At 44.1% G+C, this 20,022-nt stretch overlaps 1 long non-coding RNA gene across 1 annotated transcript in view; it reads left to right on the forward strand.

Moving 5' to 3' along the window:
- Nucleotides 1-17,159, forward strand: part of LOC141272813 (uncharacterized) — a 25,926-nt gene extending 8,767 nt beyond the window's left edge. Inside the window, exons 2-4 of the long non-coding RNA XR_012322031.1 lie at nucleotides 11,314-11,406; nucleotides 11,682-11,859; nucleotides 12,457-17,159. This is a non-coding gene — a long non-coding RNA (uncharacterized lncRNA). The remainder of the gene's footprint in view (nucleotides 1-11,313; nucleotides 11,407-11,681; nucleotides 11,860-12,456) is intronic.
- Nucleotides 17,160-20,022: the final 2,863 nt, after the last annotated feature.

Here is a 20,022-nt window from a genome sequence, read left to right on the forward strand (position 1 = left end):
GCGCGGCCGTGTCTCTTAGCTGTGACGTCACGCAGTGCGCATCCGGCCTGCACTGCTGCAGCCTGCATCGGAGGAGCAGGAGGACTGGAGCCTAGCCGGGGGATGGTGAGTGTGTGAGAGTGTGTAAGAGTGTGTGAAAGTGAGTGAGAGTGAGTGTGTGTGTGTGTGTGTGTGTGTGTGATTGAGTGAGTGTGTGTATGTGTGTGCAGGCAGACATAATTGTGTGATGTCTGTTTATATGTATTTTTGTGTTTCACATGTGTTTATGCGTGTATGTATGTGTATGTCTGTATATGTTTGTGTGTGTGTGCGTGAGTGCGTGCGGCCTCCCGCTGTCTCTGCGGGGGCGCCGTGCGGCTTCCTGCTGTCTCTGGGGGGGGCGCCGTGCGGCCTCCCGCTGTGTATAGATGGCGCCGTGCGGCCTCCCGCTGTGTATAGATGGCGCCGTGCGGCCTCCCGCTGTGTATAGATGGCGCCGTGAGGCCTCCCACTGTGTATAGATGGCGCCGTGCGGCCTCCTGCTGTGTATAGATGGCGCCGTGCGGCCTCCCGCTGAGTATAGATAGCTACGTGCGGCCTCCCGCTATGTATAGATGGCGCCGTGTGGCCTCCTGCTGTGTATAGATGGCTACATGCGGCATCCCGCTGTGTATAGATGGCTACGTGCGGCCTCCCGTTGTGTATAGATGGCGCTGTGCGGCCTCCCGCTGTGTATAGATGGCGAAGTGCGGCCTCCTGCTGTGTATAGATGGCACCGTGCAGCCTCCCGCTGTGTATAGATGGCTACGTGCGGCCTCCCGCTGTGTATAGATGGCTACGTGCGGCCTCCCGTTGTGTATAGATGGCGCTGTGCGGCCTCCCGCTGTGTATAGATGACGAAGTGCGGCCTCCTGCTGTGTATAGATGGCACCGTGCAGCCTCCCGCTGTGTATAGATGGCTACGTGTGCTCAATATTGAGTCATACAATTAATGTAAGGCTATGTGCCCACGATACAGAAATGTTCCGGATTTTTTTAGAGCGTTTCTGCATCTCCCTGGCAGAAAAAACGCATGCGGATTTCACATGCGGATTGTACATGCGGATTTTACATGCGGATTGTACATGCGTTTTCCTGCCAGGGACATGCGGATGTGAAGCGTTCTTCACTTGAATTTCCGCATGCGGGTTGACAAGCGCTTTCCAAGCGATTTTAGCATCACTTGGAAAGTGCTTGACGACTTGGTTACACTATATAAATCCATGCAACCAGCATGGATTTATATAGTGTGACCGTAAAAGAATGGTAAAAAATAAAAAATATATACTTACCTTCTGATGGCCTGCCGACGTCAGCGGTCGCGTGACCCGTCACATGACTAAATGACGTCACGGCAGGTCCTTTTCAGACCATCGCGAGCTGCCGGCAAGCCAGGACGCATCGGAAAAAGACACCGGGGGCCATCAGAAGGTAAGCATAATATTTATTTTTTATTTCATTCTTTTTTTACAGGTTCTATGGTACCCGGGTCCGGAGGAGAGTCTCCTCTTCTCCAAACCCGGGTACCATCCACACATTGAAATGCATGGATTCTGCATGTACAGATGCAGTGATGCGGATTCCATGCGTTCCAATGCAAGTCAGTGGCGACGAAAACGCCGCGCTTCCGCAAAATAATAGGTAATGCTGCGGATTTTTCCGCAATGATAATCCGCAGCGGAAATTTCCGCAGCATGTGCACAGCACATGCGGATTATCATTGGGGAACATGGCAGACCTTCTACCAAGCGTTTTTAAGTGTTTCTGCAGCGGAATTGCCGCTGCGGAAACGCTTAAAAAACGCATAGTGGGCACACAGCCTTAAAAAAATTATTATAATTAATATTGTGCCAAATTAATTTCAGGGGGGGGCCCTTGCTACTCTTAATCCACCCCTGGAGACATCACAAATCAAAAATGCTATATTACATTTCTAATTGTAGGTATTTGCTAATATTATTAATATTACACCTACTACATATTGGGATAGGATCTTAAAGATGGGAATACCCCATTAATGGTATTCTTATGCTGTTATATAGTAATCACACCTTTTTGGTATTTTTTTTCTATCTAGGTTTTCATCTCTCTATAAAGGGTGACAAGGCTGGTGGAATAATATCATGTATAAGTATATTGAGGGATTATTTGTATCAGATCTATGGAAATGAATACATTTAGGCTATGTGCCCACAATGCAGAAATGCTCCGGATTTTTCCTGAGCGTTTCTGCATCTCCCTGGCAGAAAAAACGCATGCGGATTGTACTTGCGGATTGTACATGCGGATTGTACATGCGGATTGTACATGTGGATTGTACATGCGTTTTCCTGCCAGGGACATGCGGATGTGAAGCATTCTTCACATGCATTTCCGCATGCGGGTTGACAAGCGCTTTCCAAGCGATTTTAGCATCACTTGGAAAGTGCTTGACAACTTGGTCACACTATATAAATCCATGCAACCGGCATGGATTTATATAGTGCGACCGTAAAAGAATGGTAAAAAATAAAAAATAAATATTATACTTACCTTCTGATGGCCCCCGGTGTCCTTGTCTTGGCTTGCCGGCAGTTCACGGTAGATTAAAGGACCTGCCGACGTCAGCGGTCACGTGACCCGTCACATGACTAAATGACGTCACCGCAGGTCCTTCTAGTCTACCGCGAGTTGCCGGCAAGCCGAGACAAGGACACCGGGGGCCATCAGAAGGTAAGTATATATTTATTTTTTATTTTATTCTTTTTTTTACAGGTTCTATGGTACCCGGGTCCGGAGGAGAGTCTCCTCTTCTCCAGACCCGGGTACCATCCGCACATTGAAATGCATGGATTCTGCATGTATAGATCCAGTCATGCGGATGACATGCGGTCCAATGCAAGTCAATGGCGGCGAAAACGCTGCGTTTACGCAAAATAATTGGTAGTGCTGCGGATTTTTCCGCAATGATAATCTGCAGTGGAAATTTCCGCAGCATGTGCACAGCACATGCGGATTATCATTGGGGATCATGGCAGGCCTTCTAACATGCGTTTTTTAAGCATTTCTGCAGCAGAATTGCCGCTGCGGAAACGCTTCAAAAACGCATAGTGGGCATACAGCCTTATTGTTAATAAAGAAAGCCTCACAAAACTTCACATATATATGAACAATAAAATGATTCCTTTTCTTTATTTTATGTCATGAATTTTCCAAAAATCATAAGGCATAGCTAACAAGTAAAAAGTTTTCCAAGACAGACTAGTAGAAGTTTGCAATAATTTTATTCTTTCTATTACGTGGGTGAACAAGAATATCTGCAGGTATCTGCTGACAGGTAATACAGTAGAAAAAAGACTTGAAAATGTGATAAATCAGTTATTGATAGTTTTTTTGTCTAATCGTATATAGAACTTACTACATCATAAAGGAGCATCATTTTTTTTCACTTGCCTCATATTTCCAGACACCATGGCATAACTCGAGGCGCCTCCAACAACCTAGGTGGCTGAGTGCAACTGCTACCTCTCTAGATACTTTCCTGACCATGAAAATACCGGTGGCATATGACCAAATGGCTTATGTCCTTCTTATATCTCTAGCCAGATTAAAACATAAAACACACACATCTTTAAAAACAGCAATTTTTCTTCCACACATATAGTTTCCTATTTGTTTCTGTTATGTACAGTGGTGAAGGGTTGTCTGCTTTGTGAAATCCAGTTTTGCTAGTATTGTCACCTGAGAAATTTCCTTTGATAGGACCCCCAATGGTCAAACATAATCTAATCACATAATATAATACAAGGACATACTGGGTCATCCAAAGTGAGAGGATTTATTTCGTAACCAGTTTCATTGATGGAGGTCCCGAATAATCTAGAATTCCCTAGGATTTTCAAAACCAAACATCTCCTTTATACTTCTACTTATAAAGTTATATATTAAACAACTAATAAGCACAACAAGAAATAGTATTGTTTATTAGTCTGGAAATAATAAGACATATTCTTGTCTGTTCCTTTGTCCACTTCTTACTTGGTTCCTAGAGGTAAAAAAAAGCAAAAAGGATCAGAAACCTATATTTTATCAAGGAATATTCTGACTAATAAACTTTTTCCATTGTACCTATTTGACATCTAAGGTGTACCTCACAGTGGCAGATCTAAAATCCAACATTTAACTAAATAAGGCTAGGTGCACACTGCATCTGTACACCTAATCTACAGTTTATGTCTGGAGTAGTGATGAGCGAGTATGTTCGGTTAACCCTTTCGCCGAGTATACTCGGGCGAGTACCGAGTATCTTCAGCGTACTCGGTGTTATGTTTGAATCCCTCCCGTGTGCGTGATTTGCGACTGTTTGACAGCTATAATACATGTGAGGGTTAACCGAACATACTTGCTCATCACTAGTCTGGAGCCTTTCCCGACATAGAGGTGACCATTATCCTGTGCTCTTTCGGACTCAGTCTGGACAGTGTGGAGTTTGTCTAAGAGAGCACCTTCCTATACTGAGTGACACTGTGTATATATTTCTTCATGGGTCCTTATAGTAGATGGCTGTGTGGTGCCCCTGAGGGTTCAACCGCCACAGGGATGCTGCACCTCTTTAATGGGGTGTAGTATCCCTCCTTCGAGGTAAGAACGGTGCAATGATCAGGACCTCACCTCCACATCCAACACCACACTTCTCCCACCAGAGGGGGCTATTAGGCACTAGGTGCTGCCCCTACTGGGAATTGGGAGACTGGGGAACCAAAAGTTAGGGGGAACCATCTAGTGGGTGAGGGTGGAGGACTCACATTTAGTCTACACTAAATATTTCATATTTAATACACAGCCATCTTGGGCTCATGGGCTTTTGATTGTGATCTCCATCCCTGACCGTGGCTTCTGGGTGAACCTGCAGAGGATGGAGACACGGCCCTCATACTCTGGCCTTGAGTCGAGGGGCAGGTTCGAGTTAACATATGTCTCAACCCGGTCAAGGACCATGACCAAGAAGGCCTGGAGCTTAGGAGTGTAGCTCCACCGCAAAAGGATCCCAGGGGGATGCAGACGGAGCGGTATACGCCACCTGTCTTCACTAATCTGGCCTAGTCAGAGGGATTCCGGCTGCAAGAGGGGTACCGGCCCCCGACACCTGACTTTGCTACGCTACGTCCTAGTCAGGAAAGCCCGGCAGGCCCTGAGGATCCCACGGGGTAACAGACGGAGCAGAGCCGCCACCCGTACCCTGTTTCTGAGCGTAATCCAGAGGGAGACCCGGCCTATCTACACACACACAGACAGGAAAGGATTCGGTCTGAAGTCTAGGAACACTCTGGTGCGGGGTCCTGATTACGCACTTGAATTACTCGGAGGTTGTCGGACCCCCATCCCTGGTGACCATAGAACTCCATGAGGAGCAGGGAGAAGCCTTGCAGCTGTGCTCTCCAACGTGAGTAAAAACCCTGGAAGTCGACCCCTATGGCCTCCGGACTCTTTATTTCTGCACTGCACCGCACCACGTAGCACCAGACCTCCTACACTACAACTCCCTCCATCCTTGTCTCTGCCCTGAGGCCCTGCTCCGCCTGTGGGGAGTAGTATCAACGACGGCTGCCACAACATCCCGCCTCAGAGGACTGCTGCAGCGCTGGTGGTCTTCACCAGGTACCACAGGTGGCGTAATCGATAGCAACCACTCAACCCTGATAGCCCGTACCACCCTTTTTAATGTGACAGCCCTGGGCACGGAGCGGGTCCAGGCCACGACTGCCCCCCCAACATCTGACCCGGCTCCGAGTACCCCATTTCCCAGGGCAGGGCTGCGAGCGTCACAGCTGCCTAAGGCATCCGTCCTGTCTGTGCGCAGTGTCGGGCCCGTGTTGGTTTGGCGGGCAACCTGAATATACTGAAAAGGGAATCTGTCACCAGCTTTTTGCTATCTTATCTGAGAGCAGCATGATGTAGGATAAGAGATCCTTATTCCAACGATGTATCACTTAGTTTACTGGGTGCAGTAATTGTGATACAATTAGAGTTTTTAGATGTAGCATGAAGCAGAGCTGAGAAAGATAATCCCCGCCCACACCACAGCTTGGCACGATGCAACTAGTCTGGACAGTGATAACTTCCTGGTAATAAAACATTCACTGTATGGAAACAACAGCACACAGTCTATTAAGTGACACATCCCAGAAATCTGTGTCTCAGCCCCTACATCATGCTGTCCTCAGATTACATAGCAAAACCTGCTGACAGACTCCCTTTAAAGGGAACCTGTCACAAGAAAAAATGCTATTAACCTGCAGAGAAGAGGTTAAATAAAAATAAATAGAATTTAAATAGTGTTATTAACTTGCCCGGTGCCTACACTTAGCGAAAGGCTGCTGGGAGAAAATAAACTTTATTCCGCCCCGGCAGCGTTTGGGCTTCAGTCACGGGGGCGGCGCGAGCGTCGGTTCAGTCATCGCTCTGAGTATACAAAACGGTGACTGTAACTGTGCCCCCAGCCCTGACTGACAGCCAGCCCCAATGCAGAGGGAGTGTCAGTTAGTGCGAGGGGCACGTTACAGTCGGTGCTTTGTATAGTCAGATTGGTGACTGAACCCACGCTGGCGCCGCCCCTGTGACTGAAACACGAATGCTATCAGAGGGAATAAAGTTCATTTTCTCCCGGCAGCGTTTGGCTAAGTGCGGGCGCTGGGCAGGTTAATAACGCTATAACCTGCAGATTAACCCCATATCTGCAGGTTAATAGCGTTTTTTCTGGTGACAGGTTCTCTTAAAGAATGAATGAAACGGCAGTGTGCATGATCAACCACAGCTCAATTAGCCAGGAGAGCCCTGGTTTTCTGGATTAGTAGGGGCCCACTTGTCGAACCCCCAGCGATCCGGAAATTATCCCCTATTCCAAGGATAGGAGATAACTTTCAAACTTGAGAATACCCCTTCAAACAGGGAAAAACTTTTTTTTATAGGAACAGCCCATAGACCAGAAACAGACCCTTTTTCTAATCCTGGACAACCCCTTAAACCTATTCTTCTATTTGAATATCAATCAGGTTTTCTGTGTAAGGTATATTGAGTTTAGGACATACCCTCCCATGGATTTGTGCAATTCTTTCCCGACGCTGTATTGCAGCACTTGCAGATTTTGAATGCCATTTGTATTTGTCTTATTAAACTTTGTACTGTCTTATTTATCCATAATGGTTTCTTTTTATTCCTGGGCATTTAATTACCAGAGGGTATAAGTTTTCTACAGGATTCTAGTAGTATATCATTAAACCTGCCCCATTTATGTTTGGTATCCCTAGTTAAAAATCACTGACCAAAGTGGATTAATAGGATAAAATATAGCTTTTAATATATTCCTTAAAATGTAGTAATAAAATTCCACCGTGCTATGTGCTGGTCCATCTGGCAAAACTAATTAGTTTCAGTGCCAATATAGTAGACTTCCTGAGACTAGGAAATATCTATTTGCCAGATAAAAATAAAGAAAGATTCATGTCTATTAATTGTTCATATAAGGGGTGTATAAAAAGGGTAGCTACACATAGTGGTGTTGTTAGCACTTTCAACACCAGCTACCTATTATGACATCCGTTATTGTCTAATATTCTATCAAAAATTGTTGCTGTGTGTTTTATTATTGCTGTAATTTACAGCTCACATTTGCAACATTAACTAGAACTCTAGTTTTCAGATCCTATCTAAAGGTTAGATTGAATTGTTGCTATTTATTTGAATGTTGCTGTAATTCACACTGTCCCATCAGCAAACTGTATTATTGCACATCCCGATTGCTGAGCACATACTCCTACTTACATCACAAATCCCCTATATGATATATGTTTCACTTCATATAATTATAAACTGATCAGGGGAATGACTGAAGATCACCTCCATAATCAACAGTGCTTATAATCTGCAGTGCAGTGACACCATCCCCTAACTATCTCCTGTGTCGCCACGTTTCATCCACCCTGTGCTGGGTGGGCACATCAGGATATAGACTATTTGTTCATATAGGTGTGGCACCAGAGTCCTGATGTTGACTCTGGCGGCCACGATATGAGACATGTTACGGTCACTGGACCTGTAGATCTGAAATTGTATCTGGTCTACTTGACAGGACCAGATCCAGCAGATTACCTCCCCTGGTTGGTTCATCTACCAACTGAGAGAGGTAGTGGTCATTTTTTTAAATTAAGACCCTGTGAGATTATACTCATAAATATTTTGAAATTATGAAAATATTAGTTGCCATTTAAAACCAGAGTTTCATTAAACCTATTAGCCTTATTAATTAAAGTTTATCACCATTTACCATTTAAAGGCTTCATGCACCTTGTCGCACAACCGTATGGGCAACACTTTTCATCCTCCGGACATCCAGTGTCATCAGGACAAAAACTGAGTTCCGCAACTATACACTGTGCCACGGTTTCCATTTCACAGTAACCTGGTTTCTCTTTAAAAAAAAAAAAGGTAAAAATCAGAATCAAAATAAGAGCTTAAAATACATACATGCAGTGATACAATGAAGTAATAGTTGCAGTTGAGATGGTGTTTTAAAAGGCATGGTCAATGTCTCGGTTATGAGGATCTAATGCTACGACCTGACATTAAAAGCAACTTACTCCAACACTCGTCAGCTGCATATATTGCCCCTCTGTATTGTTATTTATAACCATGGGTACATATATCCCATATAAAACAGCCACAACTTAGAAAACAATGATAAGAAAAAAATCATGACCATTGTTGGACTGGGGTGACAAGTACCCACTGACTCTGGTGGTCCATTATTTAGCTACATGCAAATATTACATTACCCTCATTCACAAATTTACCTATGCTCCTATATAATAATACATTGGGTAGTTTGTTAAATGAATGATGATATAGTGCCTTTGTCTGTACATAGTGAATTATTTTATTCTGCCAACTATTGCTCATATATCGGGTTAAGTTAACCACTCCTGCACAGGGGCCTACCCTGTTTCACCTATTGCACCTATTTCACCTATTCCCCTGTGGGCCAGTCTGAGCCTGATCATGACAACAGTATATGCAATGAAAAGTAAAATATGTTATATATGGATGTAATAACTTACCTCCAATCGAGGGCTGACAGCTATATCCACAGTCATTCTGGCAACACTTAGCTCCAGGAGCACACTGACTGTCAGAGGTGCACATATCAGAACATCGGCTAGAAATGGGGGCACTGGCAGGGCATGATCCACACCTTTCTGTATATAAATAGTGGAGATATAGTAATTAAATTTCATTTTGAGAAAAAAAACAACTCATATCATATGTAGTTGCACCAATTGATCAAAATGGAGTAATAACAAAGAAAAAGAGCACAGTTTTGGCCCAAACAACAAATGTACAAAAAAGTCAAATAAACATAAATCCAGAAGAACTCCTCCTTTATTAACTTATTAGAGGGGTGTGATCCCCATTGGCTATTATTTTACTTCTTTATAGATTAATAATTATGTTAACTCCTTAACAAATTTAAGGGGCCTTATTCTGAATCGCCGCTTTAAAACTGTGATCAGAAATGAGTGATTAGCGCCCTGCCGCTTGCGCAAATCTGGCAGGTGACAACGGTACATCACAGCTGACACCCTGAAGCATCAGCTCCAGTCAGTTTTGTAACTGATCGGGACAGATTAACCCCTTAAATACTGCTGTAAATCGCGACAGAGGAATGAATCTAAGTTGTTAAAAGACCCCCTTTGACAGTATCGACCCCCCACGATTACAATCGAGGGTGCTGATCATTTCCATTGTACCCTGAGGTCATCTGATAACTCCAGAGTACGGTGGCCTGTTAGATCTCACTGACTCCGAGTCTAACAGGCTGAGTCAGTGAGACACTGACAGGTCTCATGCACTCCATGAGTACCACAGTGCATGAGACCAACGATAAAAGTAAAAAATATATATGGCCCATAGTGGGACTAAGTGAAAAAGTAAAAAAAAACTACATAAAATGTGTAAAAAAACACAAAAAAGAGCATACAAATCACAAAAAGTTGTTTTGCCACTAAAAGCGCAGTGTTTGCGTTTAAACAAAAATAAACAAAAGTGTAAACATAATTGGCATCACAGAGTCCGGAACCACCTGATCAATAAAACTGGCATGTTAATTATTCCGCACATTTTCTTTTCTTTTCTCTGCTGGTTATTAGTTCATAAACTGTATGTGGCAGGTTGATCCTCATATATAATAACAGCGGTGCCCTCCTCAATTTGTTACTATTGTTTCGTATACACTGGTGGGTTATCCCTCTTGGTTTTCTGGAGTGAGGCACGCTTATATATTTGTGGGATTGTGTCCCTGTATTGTTTATAAAATGAATTTGGAGGCTAGGGAGAAAGCGTGGAGTCATAAGGCCCTAGATGTTTTCTGTAAGGGTATGATGGGCCCAAAGGAGTCTGCTTCAGCAAATGATGATTTTTTCAAAGTATCCATGGAAGTGATCAAACTACATAAATCCCTTACTAAGACTTGGTGGAACATTAAAAGTTTGGAGGAGTATAAAAAACAGATATCGTTCCGCGTGGTTTGAGGATACAAATCTTCCCAGCTTGGGAAGTAGACCAGAGTTTCAAATCGACATGGGGGACTGGTTTATTGGAGTGCTCAGGTATTATTCTTGACATGTTGATTGCCCGTGATCGGGAACTGTTGGAGCGTTGAAAGATGGACATTAGGGCTAAGGAAGCCATATTGAATACTTTTGATCTGGTTAAGGAAGTGGAACCTTTTTCCCAGAAACTTATGACTATTATAGATCGGTTTGAAGAGGATGTCATTAGGAGAAAAAAATCTAAATTTTTGAGGGATCAGATGGATTTTGAAACTAGTAGAGCATATTAGATGGTCACACCATGGCAATATAAGAACTAGTGGACCTGGCAGGTCCAATGAGGTTCCAGAACCCAGAACCACTGTTAAGCTTTCCTTCAGTGATTTTTTTATCCTCCGAAATCAGCGATATAGACGGCGCAACCGGAGGGGGAGATGCAAAGCTGCCAAATTTACGCAAAAGGAACAGGAGTTTCAAGGAGTGGTCTCCCACGTATGAAAGGAATACGAGGCAGAACAGAAACGAAAGGAGATAAATGGGGCCAACGATGAAGGTCATCAACCTTTCCTCATATGTTCTTACAGAGGGGGAAAACACTTTGTTATCAAAGGGGCTTTCATTTTCACCCAAGAGTCACCTAGACAAATTCATGTTGATTAAGGATCTATACTTGTTTTGCAGGCAGCTAACCTTTAAACTTCTTTATCAACAGCCGTCAATCATTGACACTCTACCTGAGGATGAGAGAGGGGTGTTTCAGGATCTCATTGATTTACTTACTGAAAATGAACAGAACCTTTCCCCGGTAGGTTACTTTCACATGCCATACCAGCATTTTCCGTTTTTCCGGCCATACAAATTTTCTTTGATACAGCCTTTAGGGATATACAACGACTAAAAATTGATACTTGCAGGCAAGGCAATCTATCACAATCAGAACAGAGGGCTCTTGCAAAATTAAAAGACAACAGTTCTTTTCTCATTAAGAAGGCCGATAAGGGTGGGAATGTTGTTTTGTGGCCTACGGACCAATACCTTAGGGAGGCAAAGCGACAACTAACCAATGTTTCCTATTACCAGGGCCTCCCCTCAGACCCGACATCAGCCTTTAAAAAGAAGTTAGACAGATTGCTCTCCACGGCGTTTCAACAAAGCATCATCAGCAAGAAGGAGCGAGATTACCTGACCAGCCATCACCCCACAATTCTCACCTTCTATATGCTCCCGAAGGTGCATAAGTCCCTTCAAGAACCACCAGGTAGGCCAATTGTGTCCAGCATAGGTGGTCTCTTTGGACGACCGTATATTTACTTGGACCATTATCTCCAAGCTTTGGTCCTGCCATTGGGATCATATGTTAGGGACTCTTCGCATCTGCTCCAAATATTGGACGAAATTAGTTTACCCATTAATACCATAATGGTAACAATGGATGTGGAGTCATTGTACTCTAACATCAGGCATGATTTGAGACAGATGACTGTATCGTATTTCTTGGATCTGCGTACATCGGGAACAAGACAACACGACTCCTTCCTTCTTGAGCTTCTATCAATGGTTCTGCAGAACAACTACTTTGTCTTTGACTGTGTGTATTACCGACAGGTGTCTTGGACTGCAATGGGGGCTAGGTGTGCCCCGGCTTATGCCAACCTCTTTTTGGGGTGGTGGGAGGAGACAAAGGTACACAGGATGGATGTCTTTCAAAAACATGTTGTCGGATGGTATTGGTACATTTATGACATCCTTTTGTTTTGGTCGGGGTCTATGGATGAATGTCATCAATTTGTTACCACTTTAAATGACAACCCATGGAATATTATCTTAACAGCCAACTTCTCATGCTCTTCTGTAGAATTCCTGGACCTTAAAATATCCCTGCATGGATCTTCGATGACGACGACACTTTTCTGAAAACCCACAGCAACAAACAGTCTACTACATTTTTCCAGCTTCCATCCAGCACATGTGAGGAGGGGTATCCCAAAGGAGCAATTTTTGCGACTTAAAAGGAACTGCAGCATCAATGTTAATTTTAGGAAAGAAGCCTTTGATCTTACCCATAGATTTGTTTCGAGGGGGGTATCCACGGAAGGTCGTGTCGGATGCCTTCCAGTTTTCTAAACAGATTAATTGTGAACAAGCTTTCACACCAAGGAAATGGGAGAATCCACGCACCGTTAATTTAATAACCTCTTACGATAAGCAGTGGGAGGATATGTACCGTATTCTGAATAAGAACTGGGATATCCTTTTGAGCGAACCAAGGCTACATAAATTCATCTCTTCACAACCCAAGGTGATTGCAAGGAGGACACGCAACCTTAAAGACCATTTGGTTGTGAGCCACTTTAAACGCCCTACGCAACACCTCAATAGGGGCATTAGATTGAAGGGTACATATCCCTGTGGTGCCTGCACGGTATGCCCTTTGATGCTGACAGACAATAAGATTGACCTCCCTCTTTTCCCAAAGCAGATCCCGTTGCGTGAATATTGCAACTGTAAAACAAGGAACTTAGTATATGCGATAGTATGTGGATGCCCAAAAATGTATGTGTGACAAACAACACAGGAGCTAAGGCGTAGGATCCAACAACATCTGTCTAGCATCAATAAGGCCAAAAGAGACAAGGAAAAAGGTAAGACCCTTACCTCAGTAGCTATGCACTTCTTGGATGTACATAATGGTAACTGCACAGGGCTGCGTATAATTGGCTTGGAAAGGGTTCATATGGACATCCAAAATAGGGACGTGATCCTGGAACTTTTGCGCCAAGAATCCAAGTGGATCTTTAAATTGAACAGTCATAGAATCATAGAATGGTAGAGTTGGCAGGGACCTCCTGGGTCATCTGGTCCATCCCCCTGCTCAAAGCAGGATTCACTAAATCATCTCAGACATATGTCTGTCCAGCTTCTGTTTGAAGACGTCCATTGAAGGAGAACTCACCACCTCTCGTGGCAGCCTGTTCCACTCATTGATCACCCTAACTGTCAAAAAGTTTTTTTCTAATATCTTATCTGTGTCTCCTCCCATTCAGTTTCATCCCATTGCTTCTAGTCTTTCCTTGTGCAAATGAGAATAAAGATGATCCTTCTACAATGTGACAGCCCTTGAGATATTTGTAGACAGCTATTAAGTCTCCTCTCAGTCTTCTTTTTTGCAAGCTAAACATTCCCAAATCCTGTAATCGTTCCTCATAGGACTTGGTTTGCAGACCGCTCACCATTCTGGTCGCTCTTCTCTGAACTTGCTCCAGTTTGTCAATGTCTTTTTTAAAATGTGGTGCCCAAAACTGGACACAGTATTCCAGATGAGGTCTGACCAAAGAGGCGTAAAGTGCGATAATGACTTCACGTGATCTAGACTGTATGCTTCTGTTAATACATCCCAGAATTGTATTTGCCTTTTTTGCTGCTGCATCACACTGTTGACTCATGTTCAGTCTATGATCTATTAGTATACCTAAGTCTTTTTCACATGTACTGCTGCTTAGCTCTATTCCTCCCATTCTGTATATGCTTTTTTCATTTTTATTACCCAGATGTAGTACTTTGCATTTTTCCCTGTTAAAAACCATTCTGTTAGTTGCTGCCCACTGCTCCAGTTTATTTAGGTCTTTTTGAAGCCTCTCTCTCTCTCTTCTCTAGTGTTAGCTATCCCTCCTAGCTTTGTGTCATCAGCAAATTTAATCAGTTTACCCTCAATTCCTTCATCTAAATCATTGATAAAGATGTTGAACAATATAGGTCCCAGAACAGAGCCCTGTGGTACCCCACTTGAGACATTCATCCAACTGGATGTGAAGCCATTTACGACCACTCTTTGAGTCCGATCACTAAGTCAGTTATGAATCCACCTACGAGTTGCCTTGTCCATTCCATACTTGGTCATCTTTTCAATAAGGATGGTGTGAGATACTTTGTCAAATGCTCTGCTGAAGTCCAGATATACTATATCTACAGCATTTCCCTGATTCATCCAGTCAGTGATTTTGTCATAGAAGGAAATTAAGTTAGTCTGACATGACTTGTTAGTTACAAACCCATGCTGACTCTGGTTAATCACTTCATTCTTATCCAGGTACTTACATACATTTTGTTTAATAATTTGTTCAAAGATCTTTCCTGGTATAGAAGTCAGACTCACCGGCATATAGTTCCCTGGGTCCACCTTCTTCCCCTTTTTGAAGATAGGAACAACATTTGCTCTTCTCCAGTCTTCTGGGACTGCCTAGAATGGTGTCCTTTCCGTTGTTCTCTCCTTGTATTTTTACCCAAACAGTTTCCACAGAACTCCCAGTCTCTGAAGCTTCAATCTCTGTGCAGATATACGCTTTTCTAACATACAAAGCAGCACCTCCTCCTCGTTTATCAAGTCTGTTTCTTGCAAATAAGTTGTATCCTTTTAGCCTTGTATTCCAATCATGTGTATCGTCCCACCAAGTTTCAGTGATTCCAATGACATCATATTTCTTTTCCTGCGTTAGTAGTTCCAATTCTCCTTGTTTGTTGCCCATGCTTTGTGCATTTGCATACAAACATTTTAGTTTGTGATTGGTTTCTCTTCCTCCCATATTTTTATTATTTAGATTTTTTTGTCTTTGTTCTTTCTTTCCACTTCCAATAGCAGAGATCTCAATAGTATTTGTCAGCTGTATAGCTTTTTCTGGCATTTTGCTTACCTTCCCACATTGTTCTAGTTTAAAGCTCTCCTGATGAGTGTAGCAAGACGACTTCCAAATACACGTTTTCCAGTCTTCGTAAGGTGCACTCCATCTCTAGAAAGTAGTCCATCATATAGGTAATTCATTCCGTGATCCAGAATCCAAATCCTTGTCGACGTAGCCAGTTGTTCACCTGTAGAATCTTATTCCACCTCATTGTTCCAAGGCCATCCACTGGGAGTCCATGGCCATCCACTGGGAGGATGGATGAGAAGACCACCTGCGCTCCCAATTCTTTCACTTTCTTGCCTAAGTCTTCAAAGTCACTGCAGATGGTTTCCAGGTCCTTTCTTGCGGTGTAATTTGTCCCCACATGTATTAGCAGGAATGGGTAGTGATCTGTAGGTCCGAAGAGTCTTGATATCCTGTCAGACACATCTTTAATTTTTGCTCCTGGAAGACAGCACATTTCTCTTGAGGTTATGTCTGGTCTGCAGATAGCGGACTCTGTTCCTCTCAACGGTGAATCCTCCATGACCACCACTCTCCGTTTTTTCTTCACACCATTTTTCTTTCTCCATCCAGGAGGATTCTGAGGGCTTACAAGGTTGTTCATTGTGGGCAAAGTCTTATCTTGCAGTATTTCTTCATGGTTCTCCTGCGTGAGAGCCTGGTACTGGTTCCTGAGCAGGAGAATTATCTCTTCTAGATTTTGCAACTTTTCCTCCAACAGGGACACAAGCTTGCATTTCTGGCATGTGAAGTTTGTCTTTTCCACTGGCAAGTCTGTGAATATGTAGCAGGATATGCAGCTCAACAAATGGCTCCTGGACTCTTCCATGTTCTTATTGTTAAAGTGTTATGAAAACAGTGAAAAACGCTCCAGAATTCCGGCGCACGGTTTACCGATGTCCTCCTTTCAGCTCCAACGGCCAAAATCCAGTGTTCTTTGAACTTGCGGAGACTCTTCACTTATCCCAAAATGCAGTGGGAATATGCAAATTATCTCCTCAGGACTCCTCCCCTGGTTTACCGATGTCCTCCTTTCAGCTCCAACGGTCAAAATCCAGTGTTCTTTGAGCTCGCGGATACTCTTCACTTATCCCAAAATGCAGTGGGAATATGCAAATTATCTCCTCAGGACTCCTCCCCTGGTTTACTGATGTCCTCCTTTCAGCTCCAACGGCCAAAATTCAGTGTTCTTTGAGCTCGCGGAGACTCTTCACTTATCCCAAAATGCAGTGGGAATATGCAAATTATCTCCTCAGTTTTAACCCCTCAGGGGTTCGGCTAATAGCGGCCACAATCGATTCAATTGGAATCTATGTTCTAAAGGCAAGTAGCGCTCCTTCCCATCCAATCTCTGTGGTGTGCTCACACAGTAGTGTACAACCACTTATGGGGTGCTTCCACATTCTGTATAAATTGTGCAACAAATTATAGGGTACATTTTCTCCTATTACCCCTAGTGTAAATTATAAATTTGGGGCTAAAACCACATTTTAGAGGAAAAAAAAACTAGTTTTCGTTTTGACATCCACGTTTTAAAAAGTTCTGTGAAGCAACTATGAGTTCAACAAGCTCAACACACCCCTACATGAGTTCCTTGTTGGGTCTAGTTTCCAAAATGGGACCACTTGTGGGGGTTTCTGCTGTTTTGGTACCTCAGGGGCTCTGCAAATGAGACTTGTTGTTTTAATCTATTCCAGTGAAATTTACATTCCAAATGTCGCTTCTTCCCTTCCGAGCCCTGTTGAGTGTCCAAATAGAACTTTTTGATGACATGTGGAGTATCACCGCGCACAGGAGAAAGTTTTCGTGTTACCTAAAGTAAAAAATTTGGGGCCAGAGTAATATTTTTGTGAAAAAATAAAAATTTTCAATATGACTGCCTAATGTCATGTGTTGACACAGAGGTTTCTGAACACATGTGGGGGATTAGTGAGCTCAGAAGAAACTAGGTAACAAATTGTAGGGTTCATTTTCTTGTGCTATTCCTTGTAAAAGTGAAAAAATTGGGGCTAAAGCAACATTTTAGAGTAAAAATTACAATTTTTTTTTTCATTTGCCTTTGTATTAATTCCCGTGTAGCACCTGAAGGGTTAAAACATTTCCTAACAGCAGTTTGAAGTATTTGAAGGGTGTGACGTGCCCAGGGGATGGGGACGACTCGGCGCCCGGGCCTTGCTGTTGCCTGACCTTGGGGGATGTCGCGGTGGTCGGCTCCCGGGCCCGTACCCTGGGGTCACTCTTAAAAAGAAGGGGGAAAGTTGTATGGGATAGGGAAAATGTTCGTGATGCCACCCGTGGTGTCTGGTGAGGATCACCAGTGCTGCTACAGTCCTCTGAGGCCGGTGTTCAGTTAGCTTAGTTGGTGCAGCTCCCCACAGTTGGAGCGGGGCCTCAGGGCAGCGTAGGAAGGATTTGGAACAGAGCGATGGCGGGTGCAGAACCGCGTAAGAAAGAACAGACAGAGGCAATAATTGAAGTCATCCAAGTCTTTACTCACGGTGGTGCTTTCTCAGCTCAGAGCTTCTCTCTGCTGTCACACGTCGAGCTGCGGCCGCCAGGGTGGGGTTCAGCACACTCCAGGTAGTTCAGGAGCGCTTGACAGGACCCCCGCTCTAAAGTGTTCCTCTCCTGTTGTACTTCTCCCGCCTTGTGTCCCCCACTCAGTCCCGTACGGGTACTGCGATGTCCCTTGTGGGTAACGTATAGTTCCCGGACCGACTGGGTGCCCTTCTTGGTGACTGGTGGTGAGAACGTGGCGTAAGGCCGGGTCCCTCTGGATAAACTCAGATTAGGGCATACAGGTGGCGACTCCGCTCCGTCCGTATCCCCCTGGGATCCACATAAACCTCGGGACTTTTCCGACAGAGACGTGAAGTGCAAAGTCAGATAATCGGGGACCGGTACCCCCTCTTGCGGCAGGGTCTCTCTGACTGGGCCAGAATAAGGTATGCAGGTGGCGACTCCGCTCAGTCCGCACCCCCTGAGATCCTTTCGCCTGTGGAGCCTAACTCCTCTGCTGCCCTCCTGGGCCTACTTGGTTGGACTGGGGACAGAGCTGGTTTTAACTCTGCCCCAATCCCCCGTCTCGACGCCTGAGACCGGGAACCGTGGACCCCTCAGCCGGCAGCAGCTTAGTGCTGACCTGCCGTCCCAAAGACCCACGAACAATGACCCGGTTCTTAAAATGGCCTCCTGTTATATATGATTCTATTAAGTGGTAAAGTAAAGTGCTTCCTCCACCCTCACTCACTACATGGTTCCCCCTAACTTTTGTTCCCCCCCAACTCCTCCATTCTGGCCCAGGGCAGCACTATGGTGCTTTAGGCCCCCTTCAGAACTGGAGTGGTGTAGTTTTGAGTGTGTGGTTGGGGTTCTGTGAGGTACTCCATCCTTACCTTGGAGAGGAGATACCACACCTCGTTCTGAGGTGCAGTACCCCTGTGGCGACTGAACCCTCAGGGGCGCCACAGGTGCATTTTTTAAAATGATATCACTTTTGGGGAGTTTCCAATATAAAGGCCCCTCAAAATTCATTTAAATCTGAATAGGTCCTTAAAAAATGAAAACTTTCTACTAAACTTTTAACCCTTCTAACATCCTAACATCCCACAATGCAGAAATGCTCCGGATTTTTCCTGAGCGTTTCTGCATCTCCCTGGCAGAAAAAAACCATGGTGATTGTACATGCATTTTTCCTGCCAGGGACAAGCGCAAGTGAAGGGTTTTTCACATGCGATTTCGCATGCGGGTTGTCAAGCGCTTTCCAAGCGATTTTAGCATCACTTGGAAAGTGCTTGACAACTTGGTCACACTATATAAATCCATGCAACCGGCATGAATATTATATAGTGTGACCAAGTTAGTTAAAACAAAGATAAAAATGGTAAAAAATAAAAAAAAAAACATTATACTCACCTTCCGATGGCCCCTGGTCTCCTTATCCGATGCGTCTGGTCTAACCGTGTCTTGCGGCTGTGTAAAAGGACCTTCCATGATGTCATTTAGTCATGTGACAGGCCACACGACCGCCAACGTCATCGATCGCGTGACCCGTCACATGACTAAATGACGTAATGGCAGGTCCTTTTAGACCATCGCAAGCTGCCGGAGAGCCAGGACGCATCACTATGGAGACCGGGGGCCATCAGAAGGTGAGTATAATGTTTATTTTTTATTTTAAATTCTTTTTTTTTTTACAGGTTCTATGGTACCCGGGTTTGGAGGAGAGTCTCCTCTTCTCCAGACCCGGGTACAATCCGCACATTGAATCGCTTAATATCCGCATGTGCACATGTGGTCATGCGGATATTAAGCGATTCAATGCAAGTCAATGGCGGCGAAAACGCCGCGATTAGGCAAAAAAAATTGGTAGTGCTGCAGATTTTTCTGCAATGATAATCCGCAGCGGAAATTTCCGCAGCATGTGCACAGCACATGCGGATTATCATTGGGGAACATTGCAGACCTTCTACCAAGCGTTTTAAGCATTTCTGTGGTGGAATTGCGGCTGTGGAAACGCTTAAAAAACGCATAGTGGGCACACAGGATATAAAGATTGAAAGATTGAATATAGCTAATTTTTCAAAATTTTCTCCAAAATTCTGACATTTTCACAAATAATCGCAAAGCATATTGATCTAAATTTACCACTACCATAAAGTACAATGTATCACAAATAAACATTCTCAGAATCACTGGGATACGTTGAAGTTTTGCAGAGTTATTACCACATGAAGTGA

This window comes from Phyllobates terribilis, unplaced genomic scaffold (assembly GCF_046119375.1).
Source record: "Phyllobates terribilis strain yellow unplaced genomic scaffold, ASM4611937v1 Scaffold_5__5_contigs__length_657084704, whole genome shotgun sequence".
Taxonomy (NCBI): Eukaryota; Metazoa; Chordata; class Amphibia; order Anura; family Dendrobatidae; genus Phyllobates; species Phyllobates terribilis.